This window comes from Notamacropus eugenii, chromosome 7 (genome assembly GCF_028372415.1).
Source record: "Notamacropus eugenii isolate mMacEug1 chromosome 7, mMacEug1.pri_v2, whole genome shotgun sequence".
Lineage (NCBI taxonomy): Eukaryota > Metazoa > Chordata > Mammalia > Diprotodontia > Macropodidae > Notamacropus > Notamacropus eugenii.
The window spans coordinates 150,260,699-150,276,220 of record NC_092878.1 but is presented as its reverse complement, the minus strand read 5'-3'; the positions used below and the strand labels follow the sequence as shown (position 1 = coordinate 150,276,220).

General features: G+C 40.3%; 1 protein-coding gene and 1 long non-coding RNA gene across 4 annotated transcripts in view; one reads left to right on the top strand and one right to left on the bottom strand.

The window, feature by feature from the left end:
* Window positions 1-291: 291 nt before the first annotated feature.
* Window positions 292-2,292, bottom strand: LOC140514013 (uncharacterized). Its single transcript, XR_011970430.1, has 2 exons — window positions 2,156-2,292; window positions 292-1,131 (listed from the first exon to the last, which is right to left on the bottom strand). It is a non-coding gene; the product is annotated as an uncharacterized lncRNA (long non-coding RNA).
* The window catches only part of TMEM150C (transmembrane protein 150C), a 69,951-nt gene continuing 55,762 nt past the window's right edge, over window positions 1,334-15,522 (top strand). Inside the window, exon 1 of one of the 3 annotated variants that reach the window (XM_072623960.1) lies at window positions 1,334-1,828. The gene's annotated coding sequence lies outside the window, so the exon portion shown is untranslated. Of the gene's footprint in view, window positions 1,837-15,522 lie in introns of all 3 variants that reach the window. The other 2 variants (XM_072623958.1, XM_072623959.1) reach the window with 2 other exon arrangements.

Below are 15,522 nucleotides of genomic sequence, written 5' to 3'. Positions count from 1 at the left end.
AGCCAGTAGTATCAAGACAACTAAAAGCCCCAAGGAAAAGTTCTGTGGAGACTATGGTCAATGTGGACATTGGGGATGAGCTAAATGTCCCTTGGGGCAAAGTGTTAAAGAAGTGAGATGTAAGTGTTGGCTGGGTCTGAAGGGGAGTGGAGGAGAGGAGGTAAGAGACAGGGTGAAGAACACAAACCTCAGACAATTCAAGAAAATTTTAGACCCATTCTAGACTGGAGTAGGGGCAGTGATCAGAATAATCAGAGTGGATGCACAACTTTGAAGGCAAAAGTCAGAAATTGGTGTAACATTTATTTAGGAGGAGGAAATTCATAATAGAATAATATAACATAATAATAAATAATACATTACATATATATGACAATATCATGGAATAATATATATTACATATATTTTATACTCTGTCATGATATAGCAGAATAACATAATAATGTGATATAATAAATATTATTATATATTTATTGATATCATATTAAACTATTAATTATATTAATATGTTATTAATACAATACATAATAATGTATAATATGGACCTTAAGTTTAAATGAACAAAACGTTTAACTTGTGTGTTCGTCCTTCGTCACCGAAGAAGACCATTCCATCAGAGAAATGATGACATGACTTGCAATTGACTTTGTTTTGAGTGAGGGAGGGCTGTGCAGGTCACCAGCCTCACTTCTCCTCCAGAGCCATCTCAATCCAGTGACCAGATACGCATCAGGATAACTGGAGATGACCCAGGATGAGGCAACTGGGGTTAAGTGACTTGCCCAAGGTCACACAGCTAGTGAGTCAAATGTCTGAGGTGAGATTTGAACTCAGGTCCTCCTGACTCCTGCACTGGTGCTCTATCCACTGCACCACCTAGCTGCCCCAAGCAAAATGTTTATGAATTAAGTAAAAGTTGGGAGACCACAAAGAAAAGATGACAGCAGTCCAGGTTCAAGTGACTTTGGGACAAGGGATTTCGATTCAACATTATGTTTTGTTGACTTGGGGAAGAAGCGAGGCTTACTTAGCAGACATCATCTAAGTTCCATGTGGAGGGGGACTGTCTCATTTTTGGTCTTGGTATACCCAGAACCTGGCACAGTTTCTGGCTTGTTGGCAAATTGAGTGCTAGAGGGAATGAAAAAGGAAATCCCAGATCGTGGAGGTAGGAGAAGCAAATAAGGAAAACTATTGGCAGGAGGGTTTTGTTCTGTGAAATTCCAGCAACCAGTGAGAAAGTTACCAGTGGAAGTCAGTGTCTGGGAGCCGCGCCCTTCAGTCCCCAGGGAAGCCCTGGCAGAAACCCAGCCCACGGTGAGGAGGGTGGTGGTCCCTACCACTTCCCTCTACCTGTCCCCCCCGCTTTCTCTCACACACACGCAGTCACACACACTCAGTCTCTCTCTCTCTCTCTCTCTCTCTCTCTCTCTCTCTCTCTCTCTCTCTCTCTCTCTCTCTCTCTCTCTCTCTCTCTCTCTCTCTCTCACACACACACACACACACACACACACACACACACACACACACACACACACACACACACACACACACACACACACATACACACACACACACACGCACACAACTCACACACACACACATACACACGGAGGAGGAGTTGGGAAGCCGCCCACCACGCAGAGTCCGGCTTGAACAAATCCCACCTCCTCTTTCCGAAGGCAGTGCCTTCCTCCCTCCCCTCCTTCTCCTCCCTCCGGGCTCGGCTCCGGGCTCTGCGGCGGTGCGACTGTGACGGCTCCCCGCGCCTCCCACGGGTGAGCTGTAGCCCGGACGTCAGCCGGTGGGGACCAGACCTCCTCCGCAGGTAGGCAGGTAGGCCAGGGAGGCAGGCGGCCAGGTAGCCACTGGCTGCCGCTCCCATTCCGCCCTGCCCGCCCCCCACCTCGGCCCAGCCGCAGAGCCAGCTCGCCAGCTGCCCAGGGCAACCAGAGTCTGAGGGCGGCCAGAGGCTTCCGCACCTTCATCCTGGCAGCGCGGGGCCCTCCATGACAGCCACCGGCTTCTGGGGTGGCATGGGAGGCAGTGGGGCGCCGCTGCTGCCGCAGTGGGGCCGGAGCCAGGGCTGCCACGCTCTTGGGGCTCCTCCTGGGTAGCTGCTACCTCCCCTACCCCACCCCACCCCACTCCTCACCTCAAACTCCTGCCAGGCCTGGAGGGTGGGCTGGAGCTCCCCTCCGAGAGAAATGGGCAAAGCCCAGAAAGGTGGAGAGCTTCTCTCCCTGCGATCCTGCTAGGATGGGTCCGTTAGTGTCCCCGAGCTGCTGTGGCTGCCACCCGCCTCCAGGAGGCCTCCCCGAAGCCCCCCAGCCGCCGCCCCCCTCCTGCTGCATTACTGCCGCTGGGGAGCCCCGCTCTGCCCGGCTCACCGCACCCCATCCCACCTGCCCTCTGGCCGGCCCTTCCACCCTCTCTCCTGAGACAGGTGTCTCGGCTCTTCTCGCTCTCCCTAGCTGTTTTATGCATCTGTTCAGGAGGCACCCCAACTAATCCAGGCTCCTCTCGCTTCCCTGTCTCAGCAGCCCCACCTCTCTTTTCCGCTGCTCAGCCCAGCCGGCAAGTTGCCTCAGGAAGCCTGTAAGCTGGTAGCTGGGGCCTTGACTCTCCCTTTCCCCGGATTTGTTTTCTTTTTTGCACCGTTGAAAAGAAACATGATGTTCTTTTTCTTAGGGATGCAAGAGTTTGGTCATTCCCTGTAATAATTACTACGTGGGGAGGCTTAGGTATTATGGACGAGGGTCTATCTTTACTAAAAGGAAAATAAGCAAGATCCTGTGCATTGAAATGGTCTTTTAGAACCACCTCCCCTTTCTACCCAGGAGGAAGCTCTCCCCCTCGCCCCACGTCCATAGCACAGCTCTCAAAAATGCTTCAATGCAGTGCCATCCTTTCACAGTTATTTTATGGTGCAGGCTCCTGCCAGACCACCCTTAGGCAACTGAGTGTGGAAGAACAAAAGACTGGAAGGATACAGATTTTGCAACTCAACTCCTAAACTCCCAGGGAAAGCTAAGGCGTTGTTAGATATGTGCCGCAAGTCTCATCGAATTTGAAAATATATCCAGGCAATATGAAACCTCAAAGACCGTATTAGGTTCTGTTTCCCTTCCTGGTTTGATCCCGTTAAAGACAGATCTCCGATAATGGAAGGTTGTAACTCATTCAGATTGGCAATGGATGAAATGAATCCCCCCCAGCCCTCCAGCATTGAACAAGCTTGCCTAGGTCAAGCCTTCTCTTTCCAAGGAGTTTGCGAAGGATACCTGCCAATCAAGTAACCTTCTAATTAGTTGCAGCAGTCATGAATCACTTCTTTTTTCTGAGCACCGCAAACAGAATCTTTCCAAAATCAATATAGCTGACAATTCTTAATAGGTTAGGAATCTGATCATCCAGAATTTCCAGTGGTGTATCCTTAATAGAAGACAGACAACTGATCTAGAAAAAGAACTGAGTTCGGGGCTCAACTCTGATACTTACAAATTGGTGTGTTGCTCTGAACAAATCACGTCATCTCTCAGGACTCTATTTAACTAAGATTATAGATTGATAGAGGGAGTCTCCCTTACCTAGGAATTCCCTGTAGAATTCAATCTCTATCCTCTTCTTAATTTTAAAATTCTTCAATGAGCATATAGAAACTTTCCATAGTTGAGAGCTCAGAACTGATACGGTATCATTAACTTTAGAGAGATAACTTTTAATATGTGTTTGCTAAACAGTATTTAGAAAGAGTACATGTTTAATATAGTTATTATTATTACATGTTTTTATTTATTTCTTTATTATGTGTTTTTGTTGTAGCACCCCTGAATGGATAAAGGAAGCTTTTCACTTTCTCCAAATATTATTTGGATTCTTCTGATTCCTTATGATAGATCTTAGTACTTTCTATCTTGGGTTGTTTCGCTTAATAGTTTGACTTTTCTCTGGTCTCTACTTCGGCTCCTTTGTTCTGTGAAGTACTTACAGCTTTCTGTCATCTGTTTTTATTTTTTGTTTTTCAAAACATGAACAGTCATATTGTCATTATTTCCTTAGGCCCTCAAAAATTCTATATGATTTATAATGATGCCTCATCCATACTTAATGTTTTGTTGGCAAGATTAAAAAATAAAATATGCGGTTATTTTTGGCCTACCTATTGACCATAAGGTATGTGCTGTTAATTGTTTCTCCAGGAAAGTGGTTGATTAGTGCAAATTCATCCCCTTTCCCCTGTTCAGTGCACATGCAGACATATGCACGTGTGCACGTGCATGCACACACACACACACACAGAGTATTTTTCTTTCCTGTAAAACATAGAATCTTTATGTTTTTAATTAGCTGTTCCTTCACAGTACTTTTGCAGTAAACTAACAATTATTGGGATTCTCTATCTCCAAGTACCTCCCAGGGACTTTTGAATTTTCAAAGAGGACCCAGATAATGGATGAACTTTAGCCCAAGGGAGTGACTTTCTAATGGTGGAAATTCCAGGCAGATTCATGCCAGAGAGATTTTTAAATGGTGGGGTGATCACCTACACATCACTTCATATAAGGACTGCCCTTTGAGGGAAGTGATCCTCAGTTTACTTTACAAAATAAGGAACACTTCGGCCAGGTTGCCTTTTCTTCTCTACATATTCTTACTCTTGGTCTTCTTTGTCTTCATGATTGATTTAAGGATTGGTGACAATCCTGGCATAAGAAAAAAAGTAAATGTTGGTGTTTGACGGGAAAGATGGTTCCCCAAATGACCCTATAACCTCATTATTATGATACTCATTTTCACTTCAGTATTGATGAAATTCATCTCTACTCTTGACATAATTAAAAGCCGTCTCAATCCCAAGTATGTGGAGAATTGTTGAGATGCTTGTGCACTTTGGAGAAAATGCTCTAGTTTGTTCAGTCAAGTCAAGAAGCCCTTACTAAAAATCTATCATGTTTTAGGCATCGATGGGGCACTTGTATCCCCAGTGCTAAATGCTAGGGAAAGAAAGACAGGAGGGAGGGAAAAAGAGAGGGAGGGAGCAAGGAAGGAAGGAATTATTTCCACTTCAATGGAAACAAACTTTATTAAGAGTTAACAATTGTGAATAACAATCCCTTCATCTCTAGACACTGAGTATGGTGGACAAAAAGTTAATAAGATCCAATGGGATAATATCTATAAAGTGCTTAGCAGTATGCTTAGGACATAGTAGGACTTAATGAATTCTTGTTCTTTCCTCTCCCCCTCACCAACAAACTAATCTTGTTCTCAAGGAGGATAGTTGAATATGGGAAAGATGAGATAGCCCAAAGCATAAAATAGACTCCTGTGTTACACAAATACTTAATGAAAGAAATGAATGGACTAAAAAATTAATCACAGACATGAGAAAAAGGATAGGTGGACATTGTGAATTTGTGGAAGTCTTGGCTGTTACATGTTTAAATACAGGTCTCTCTTGATGGCCTGTGAACTCACTGTGGAAGTGCCTCCTACATGAGAATCTTATAAGGTTAATTAGAACAATTCCTCCAAGATGTCCTGTTATGGAAACTGGTGTTCTCTTTCCAGTATAACACATTGTAGACCTTGCTCTAAAGAGTAACTTCGATCCATTGGTGAGAAATTCATTCTTATGTCTGTTTCTTATATTCTCTACTTTTGGGTCAATGTCTTAAGTGGTATCCTACTTCTTTAAATTAAATTTTGGGGTTTTTTTAATCAGCAAAAACTCAAACTTATCTCTTTCCCACCCACCAATCCCCAACTGAGAAGGAAAGAAAGAGTCCCTTTTACAAGCATGTACAGCCAAGCAAAACAGATATCTGCACTGGAGATACACATACACATGCACACACACACACACACACACACACACACACATCCGGCAGTCTGAGACCTTCACCTCTTTCTCAGAAGGTGGGTAACATGTTTCATCATAAGTCCTCTGAAATTGTGATTGGCCATCAAATTGATCAAAGTACCTGAGCCTTTCAAAGCTGTCTGTACAATATTGTGTTTTCTTCTTTCTTTGCACTTAATAGTATTTTATTTTTTCTAATTACATGTAAAGATAGTTTTCAATATTTATTTTTGTTAGATTTTGAGTTGCAAATTTTTTTCTCTTTCCTTTCCCTCCCCAAGACAGCAAGCAAACTGACACAGGTTATACATGTTAAACCTATTTCCACATTAGTTATGTTGTGAAAGAACCATAACAAAAGGGGAAAGCCATGAAAAAGGGAAAAAAAGTGAAAATAGTATGCTTAAATCTGAATTCAAATTCCGTAGTTCTTTCTCTGGTTGTGGATAGAACTTTCCATTACGAATATTTTGAAACTGTCTTGGATCATTGTACAATATCGTTTTCATTATATAAATTATTCTCCTAGGTCTGCTAGGGGTGACTAGGTGGCAGCCTTGGAGTCATGGAGGACTTGACTTCAAATGTGATCTAAGTTACTTACTAGCTGAGTGAGCCTGGACATGTAACTTAACCCTGTTTGCTTCTGTTCCTCATCTGGAAAAGGAGAACACTCTGGAGAGGCAAACCACTCCAGTATCTTTGCCAAGAAAATCCCAAATGGGGTCACAGAGAGTAGGACACAACTGAAACAACTCAACAAAAGTTGTGTTCACTTCACGGTATAGTCTTGCAGCCCAAGAGTATTCCAACACATTTCTATACCATAATTTGTTCAACCATTCCCCAATTAATAGGTACCCCTTTGTTTCTAATTCTTTGCACCAAAAAGAGCTATAAATATTTTGGTACTTCTATAGAGTTTGTTTTACTCTGAACTAATCCTTCCCTTAATCTATTTTCCCTCTGATTTCCCCTTCTCCCCTTTCCTTCTATTTTCCTTCTCCAGTGAAATATATTTCTGTGTAGGTATTCTCTCTACTGACCAGTGAGAATGCAATTGAAGGGTCAATTACTCTCCCAAACCCTTCCTTCTTATTCATATAAACTTCTACTTGCGCACCTTGGTAATGTGAGATAATTTTCCTTGACCTTCCTCCACTGCACCTTCACCCTCCTGGATTTTTTCCTCTTCCTTTCTATTTTTATTTTAAGATCATCAAGATATAACAGAATCACTCCCAGACCTTCTGTCTAATTAGATTTTTTTCTTTTAGCCCTGACTCTAAGTTTCAGAGAAAACATAAGTATCTTATCTCCATATTAGAATATAAGCAGTTTATCCTTGTTCAGTCTCATATGGTTGTTCATTAGTGTTTAGTTTTATGTTTCTCTTGACTCCTCTGTTTGCCCTTCAAAGTTTCAAAGCAGCTTTGGCCTTTTCATCAGGAATGCCTGAAAGTCTTCTGTTTCATTAAAGGTAGATTTTAAATTTATTCTTTGTTATAAGCCTATATCTTTTGACTTCTAGAATATTGTATTCCAAGCTTTTCACTCCTTTTTAGGGTTAGATTCTAAATCATGTATGATCCTGACTGTGGCTATTGTTACTAGAATTTTTCCTTCTGGCTGCTTGTGGTGTATGTCTGTGTGTGAGATATAGATAAATGTATATGTAAATACATCTATATCTCACACACAATACACATATATACACATATATGTATGCATGTATGTGTATATGTATATACAGGTATGTGTGTATATGTATATGTACATGTGTATACACATACGTACATATACACGTGCACAATATGCATACATATAGGCATATATGTAAATATTGTATATATGTGTCTATATGTCCATATATAAACATTCATGTACAAACACATATACACATGGAAATACATCTACATGCATGTGTGCATATGTCTGTGTATATATCTACATATGTGTACGTATTTATTTATTTTGCCTAGAAGGTGTGGATTTTGATTATAATGTTCCTGGAAATTTTCATTTGGAGTTTTTTGAGGAGGTGACTGGTGGATTCCTTCTACTTCTACTTTGCCCTCTGGTTCTAAGAGACCTGGGAAGTTTTCTTTAATGATTTCTTGTTTGGTCACGACTCTAAGATAGCCCCAATTATCTTTAAATGATTAAATTATCTTTCTTGGATCAGTTTTTCAGGGAGGTTGTTTTTGCTATGAGACTTTAGATTTCCTTCTCTGTTTTCAATCTGTTGGCTTTGTTTTGCTATTTTTTTTTTATCTTCATAAAGTTATTAGCATCCATTTGATTCATTCTACTTTTTTAGGGATTTAATGTTGGGATAAGATTTTATACCTTTTCTACCAAGCTATTAATTTCCTTTCTAATTCTTTCATAGTTTCATTTCTTTTCCAGGTTTTTTCCTCTAGTTGTCTAATTATATTTGTAAAAAAATTTTTCTAAAGTCTTTTTCTTTACCCTTACTTTTTCTCTTCTAGAAATTCTAGTCGAATTTGTGCCCAGGCTATATTTTTCTTTGAGGTATTGCTTGTAGATATTTTAGAGTCATTCTCTTCTTTTGGGTTTATGTCTTGATCATTCCTATCACCATGATAGCTTTTCATGGTGGAATTTTTTTTTTGGTTTGCTCATTCTTCCAGCCTACTTCCTGAATTTGGAGTTTATGTTAAGGGTAGGCTATGTGCACATCAGGAGAAACTGCCTGGTCTGGTACTGTTGCTGCTTTCTTGAAGGTATTAAGTATTGTATTATTCTAGACTTTCAGGGACAACTCAGGCTGCTACCTGCTTACTTTCAGCACTCCCAAAGTTGTCTGATCCAGGGAAAAGTTTGCTGCTCCCTGGTCTGAGGTCGGCATGTTCCTGACATGGGTTTGGGTCTAAGCAGTACGTCTAGTCATCTGTGGATCTGTGAACTAGAGCTGGGAAGTAAGTGCAGAGTTGCCAGTTGGTACCTATTCCAGCACTCTGCACAGGTCCCTTTGCACTGGATCTGAGACCTCTTCTTGCCCTAATACATAGCTTTCCTTTGCACTGGAACATTCCACACAACTCGTTTCTGCCCAGACCCTGTCCCCAGGGTTCATAGACCTCTTTGTCTATTCTGACCTGGATTGGAAAAATGACTCACTCAGTTTTTTCTTGGATTTCCTGATCAAGATTTGATATGGTGCATTTTTTAGATTAAATTTAGAGGAGTGGGAGTGGGGATTTAGGGGGTTACAGAGGGGGAAGAGCTCATTTTTAAGATATTTATCTGGAAGAAGATACTGCTACTTCTCTATCTTATGGTATGCTATTTCTAAGACCACTCTCCTTAAAAATGTTGCATGTAATAGTGACACTTTTAGAAATAAAAATACATGGAAATTAATTTTGTTTGGGGGAATTTCATGGAACCCTCAGACAAACAGACAGACTGAAACAGAGACAGAGACAGAAGGATATAGAGAGGCAGAGAAAGATGTTATAGGGTATCTCAAAATTGGGGTTGTTTACTGTTACTCTGTTTTATATAAACTAGAATGTGAAATGAGTTTTATGTAGAGATCATCTTCTGGGTTTCATTTTAAGATACAAAATGAAAATAGTTACATGTTTTCACATGGTATTGTAACAGTCTAGGAAGATGTCCCCTCATATGTAGCAAGATAACCATAGAACTCTAGCGCTCCCCAGCCTACTGCTTTACCCCCAATACTTTCATATAGAGAGACCTGACCCAGCACTACAGCAGTCCTGTGGTCCATTAGGACTAATGTCATGGGCCATTTTCAGCTGCCTGTTCCTAGAATGAAGGGGGAAGAAAAAGACAGATTGAAAGACCCAGGAAAAGAGTTTTAATGGGTATCTTTAGCTAAACTAAGAACATACAGTTGTGTTCTTGTTGGAGGGAACAGAAAAAATTGGGTCATGGTTATTATCTTCCAACTTTGAAATGGTTAGCATGCTTTTCAACTGAAAATCAGCTTAAATGTTCCCAAAGATAGAATAGTTCTATTTGTTAATCAAGCAGCTGGTATGTTAACATAAACTTCTTCCTAGTTTTATTTTATTTACAAAAATTTACTCCCTAAATTGTTAGTAGATTGTTAGTCTAGGGATTGGAAAAGCTGAGTTTGAACTCAGACAGCTGTGGCAAGGATTGTTGTCATTCGTTCCCGTCCAGCTCTCCATGACCCTATTTGGGTTTTTGTGGCAAAGGTACTGGAGTGGTTCCCCATTTCTTTCTCCAGCTCATTTTACAGATAAGGAAACTGAGGCAAACAGGGTTAAGTTAAATGACTTGCCCAAGGTCACACAGCTGGTAAGTGTCTGAGGCTGAATTTGAACTCAGATCTTCCTGACTCCAGGCCCAGCACTCTATCCACTGCACCACCTAGTAAGGGTTACTGTCACTTTAAACCTGGCTAGTTGATAAAATTGTTCTTCAAATTGCTTTTCATTCTATTGATTCATAAGTCACAAGCAGTCAATATGGAGCAGTCCAAGTAGGGAAAGTTCTTCTGCTTTGTAGAAAGAACTCTTTTAAACAGTAATTATGGGAAAGCTTATTTAGGATAATGTATTTTAGATTTTCTAGATTCTATTCTTCAGAAAAAATCCTTAAGGTACAATTACCTTTGTAGTACTGATAATTAAAATATTAATTAACAAATTATATAATATAATAAAAAATAAATATTAATAATACAAATTAATAATACAAATATTGATAATATAGAATTAATTTAAATGCCTCAAACAGACAGCAGCCTTTTGTTATTGCTGTGCTTGTCTGGTGTCACATTGCCACATGCTTCATCTAGGCATTGAGAACGTGGCATTTGCAAAGATCTGACAGGATTCTCCATGGAGGAATAGTTTTGTTTGAAATCCATATCTGAGGGTTGAATCTACAAACTATGGGCCAGTGAGCTTAACTTGGAATAATGAGGAAATGTTATAATGTACTAGAAAAGGATGGTTACTGATCATCTATAAAAGAGTGGGGATGGATGGCTTCATCAAGAACAGGTGGTGCTGATCTAATCTTATTTTTTGAAAGGTCTATTAAACTGGGACGTGAGGGGGATGTTATAGATAGAGTTCACTTAGATTTTAGCAAAGTGTTTAATAAAGTGTACCATGTTATTCTTATGGAAAAGGTAGACAAAAGAAGGAAAAAAATCCATTAGTTATGTTTGGAATTGTCTGAATGGCTGGCAGAAAGAATAATCATTAAGGATTCCATGACAGTTTGAAAGAAGGAATCTAATAGAGTGCTCTGGGGAGCCATGCTTGGTGCTGTGCTGGTTAAGATTTTTATCAGTGATTTTGGTAAAAGGATAGATGGTCTCTTTATCAAATTTGCAGGCAATAGAAAGCTAGGAGGCAAATCTAGCACGCTTAATGATAGAATATGAATTCAAAGACATCTTGACAGGCTAAAGCATTGGATCAAATCTAATAAGAAATTAGAATAAAGCTCTAATAAAGAAATTTAATCAAGTTAAATGTAAATTCTTATACTTGGGAATAAGAAATCATCTTCCCAAGTACAAGATAGGAAAAGCATGTTAAGAAAACAGTTCATCCAAAAAAAAAACCTATTTGTACAAAAATATTTATAGCAGATCTTTTAATGGTGGCAAAGAATTGGAAATTGGGGGGATGCCTATCAATTGGAGGATGGCTTAACAAGATTATGATGGAATATTATTGTGCTATAAAAAATGATGAACATGGTGCTCTCAGAGATGCCTGGAAAGACTTACATGAACTGATGGAAAGTGAAGTGAGCAGAACCAGGAGAACATTGTACACAGTAACAGCAATATTATATAATGAACAAATGTGAATACCGTAGCTGTTATTAGCAATACAATGATCCAAAACAATCCCAAAGTACTCATGATGAAAAATGCTATCCATCTCCAGAGAAAGGACTGTTGGAGTCTGACTACAGATCAAACATTATTTTTCTCTTCCTTCCTTCTTTCCTTTCTTTCTTCCTTTCTTTCTTCTTTCTTCCTTTCTTTTGAGTTTTCTTCCATAAAATGACTAATATGGAAATGTTTTACATGACTGCATATGTACAGCCTATATCAGACTGCTTACCATCTCAGGGACGTCTAAGGGGAAAGAAGAAGGGATAAAATTTGGAACTCAAAACTTTTAAAAAATTGTTTAAAATTTATTTACATGTAATTAGGGAAAAATAAGATATTTTAAAAAGCAGTTCATCTGAAAGACTAGGGGGCTGAATTTCACTTTATTATGAAGCTACAATGTGATATATTCACCAAAAAAGCTAACATAATTCTGGGCTATATTGAGAGAGGCATAGTTTCTAGGAATATAACCAGGTAGTTCAACACAATAGTGTGATCGTGTGAGTGAGGTTTGGAGTGCATACTCACTCTACCTTGAGTTTTGTGTAGCTCATATGTGAGTTGGAGGTGGGAGTGCTCCCAGGAGCTATGCTGATATTTTCTTAGCACATCTGGTATTTCTTTCCCTGAGCCTTTAGTGGCCTCCCCTCTTTCACATATCTTAAAAATAAATCCCTCAATGCCCTCAAAATCGTGGGCACCTCCATCAGGGACTTCCCCAGTTCATTTGTTCTATTTCATCATATAGTGCAACAGGAATGGGGTATGTTGAGATCTAAATGCAGTGGTTGCTCCTCTATGATGATAGAGGTAATTATTTGTCTCAGTAATGTCGACAGATCTTTACCATTTTTAATGGTCTTTGTCCTCCTGACTTTATTAAATGTATTCTCATTTATCTGGCTTAATTAGGTCTCACCAAGTTTTATGTGAACTTTTCCCCCTACCACTTGTTGTACTTTTTGAGACTATATTTCTCATAATCTTCCACAAATCTGCCTTCTAAGATTTTACAAATGAACTTATTTTCTAAAATTGGTTGTCCTATCTTTCTACTTGGCAGGGGAACGAGTGCCTGCTAGCTGAGGTTCTTTTGACCTCCTCGTTGTTGCAATTAATTAGTAATTCCTAAGTTGGTAAAATTTCCTTAGGAAATTATAATAGTCTGTAGTAATATTTGCTCTTTTACTCATTTTCCACTTTTCCACTTGGGGCAGCTAGATGGTGCAGTGGACAGAGCACCAGTGCAGGAGTCAGGAAGACCTGAGTTCAAATCTCACCTCAGACACTTGGCACTCACTAGCTGTGTGACCTTGGGCAAGTCACTTAACCCCAACTGCCTCATCCTGGATCATCCCAGTCATCCTGATGAATATCTGGTCACTGGATTCAGATGGCTCTGGAGAAAAAGTGAGGCTGGTGACCTGCATAGCCCTCCCTCACTCAAAACAAGCTCAAGTACAAGTCACATCATTATTTCTCTGATGGCATGGCCTTCTTTGGAAACAAAGGACAAACACACACTTTTCCACTTGAATAGCTTCTTTAAGTTGGTGATGTTGGACTACTTCTCTGGGCAGTAGCCATTCTTCATTCATTTGGTTTTTCCTATATAAATGGTGAGGGCCAACTCTTTTGAGTGGTTATAGATCTCTTTGAGAAAGCTTTGCAAGGTCCTGAGGCTTGGTGTACAAAGAACACCATTTTGCAGATCTTATCATTCATAGGAATCTCCCCTCAACTTGGACTCTTCCTCCTGATTTTATGCCTTGCTGGATGTTTCTGTTCAAAAGGTCATTGAACAACATTATCTCTACTGAATCACTCAAGAAATCTCCAAAAAATTTGATATATGGATCTGAGACACTTTGTTGGAAGAGAATCTTTGAGGAAAGGTTTTGCTTCACTGAATCAGATTCTTTAAAAAAAAAATCTTAGGGGCAGAGCCAAGATGGCAAAGTAGAAAGACACACATATGCAGGCTCTCCCCACACAGTCCATAAAATACCTGTAGAGCGGGGACTCTCAACAAATCCTGGAGCAGCAAAAGTGGAGAACAACAGAGTGGAGGAGATTTCTAGCCCAGGGTGACCTGAAAGGCCCAGGGGAAATGTCGGTTGCACTGGATGCAGAGTGGAGCCCAGCCCAGCCTTGGTGGTGAACAGGCCTTGGAAGTGGAATCCCCTGTTGCAATAGCAACAGTTCACAGATCCCTCAATCCACAGGTGCCAAAGGTCAGTGACAGGGTTTTTTCAGCTGTCCAGGAAGGGAGGGCTTTCCATAGCTCTGGCCTTAGGCAGTGGCCACAGAAGCCACATCAGGGAGGTGGCAGCAGTTCCCACAGCAACCCCTACAGCAGCCCACATCCATTGTTGGATTGTAAAAACCCCAGCGGCACTAAGGAGCTGATCATTACCTCAGCTCTGTGTAGAGGCCCTGAGGGAGCTGATCTTTATCTCACACTGAATGGCGGCTCTGCCCATGCAGCTTATCTGAATCTCAGCCCTCAGTGCTGGCTTGGTGGAACTGGAGGCTAGGTGGCTGTGGAGAGGAAACTGCTAAGATTCCGGTCACAAAAATCTCTCTCTACTCCCAGATCAGTGTACACTTTGGATTGTGCCACCTTGGAGGAACTGAGATCTTACAGATCCCCAGAGTATACCCTACTCTTGACAAAGGACCCAAAAGTCAAGTAACTGGTTGGGAAAGTGTCCAAAAAAGGGAAAAAAATAAGACTATAGAAGGTTGCTTTCTTGGTGAACAGATATCTCCTCCCATCCTTTTGGATGAGGAAGAACAATGCTTACCATCAGGGAAAGACATAAAAGTCAAGGCTTCTGTATCCCAAACATCCAAAATAAATATTCAGTGGGCTCAGGCCATGGAGGAGCTCAAAAAGGATTTTGAAAATCAAGTTAGAGAGGTGGAGGAAAACTGAGAAGAGAAAAACATGAAAAGCAGGTCAACACCTTGCTAAAGGATACCCAAAAAATGCTGAAGAAAATAACACCTTGAAAAATAGGCTAACTCAATTGGCAAAAGAGGTTCAGAAAGCCAATGAGGAGAAGAATCCTTTAAAAAGCAGAATTAGCCAAATGGAAAAGGAAGTTCAAAAGCTCACTGAAGAAAATAGTTCTTTCAAAATTAGAATGGAACAGATGGAGGCTAATGACTTTATGAGAAACCAAGAAATCACAAAACAAAACCAAAAGAATGAAAAAATGGAAGATAATGTGAAATATCTCATTGGAAAAACAACTGACCTGGAAAATAGATCCAGGAGAGACAGTTTAAAAATTTTGGGACTACCTGAAAGCCATGATCAAAAAAAGAGCCCAGACATCATCTTTCATGAAATTATCAAGGAAAACTATCCTGATATTCTAGAACCAGAGGGCAAAATAAGTATTCAAGGAATCCACTGATCACCTCCTGAAAGAGATCCAAAAAGAGAAACTCCTAGGATCATTGTGGCCAAATTCCAGAATTCCCAGATCAAGGAGAAAATATTGCAAGCAGCTAGAAAGAAACAATTCAAGTATTGTGGAAATACAATCAGGGTAACACAAGATCTAGCAGCTTCTACATTAAGGGATCGAAGGGCATGGAATAGGATATTCCAGAAGTCAAAGGAATTAGAACTAAAACCAAGAATCACCTACCCAACAAAACTGAGTATAATACTTCAGGGGGAAAAATGACCTTTCAACAAAATAGAGGACTTTCAAGAATTCTTGATGAAAAGACCAGAGCTAAAAAGAAAATTTGA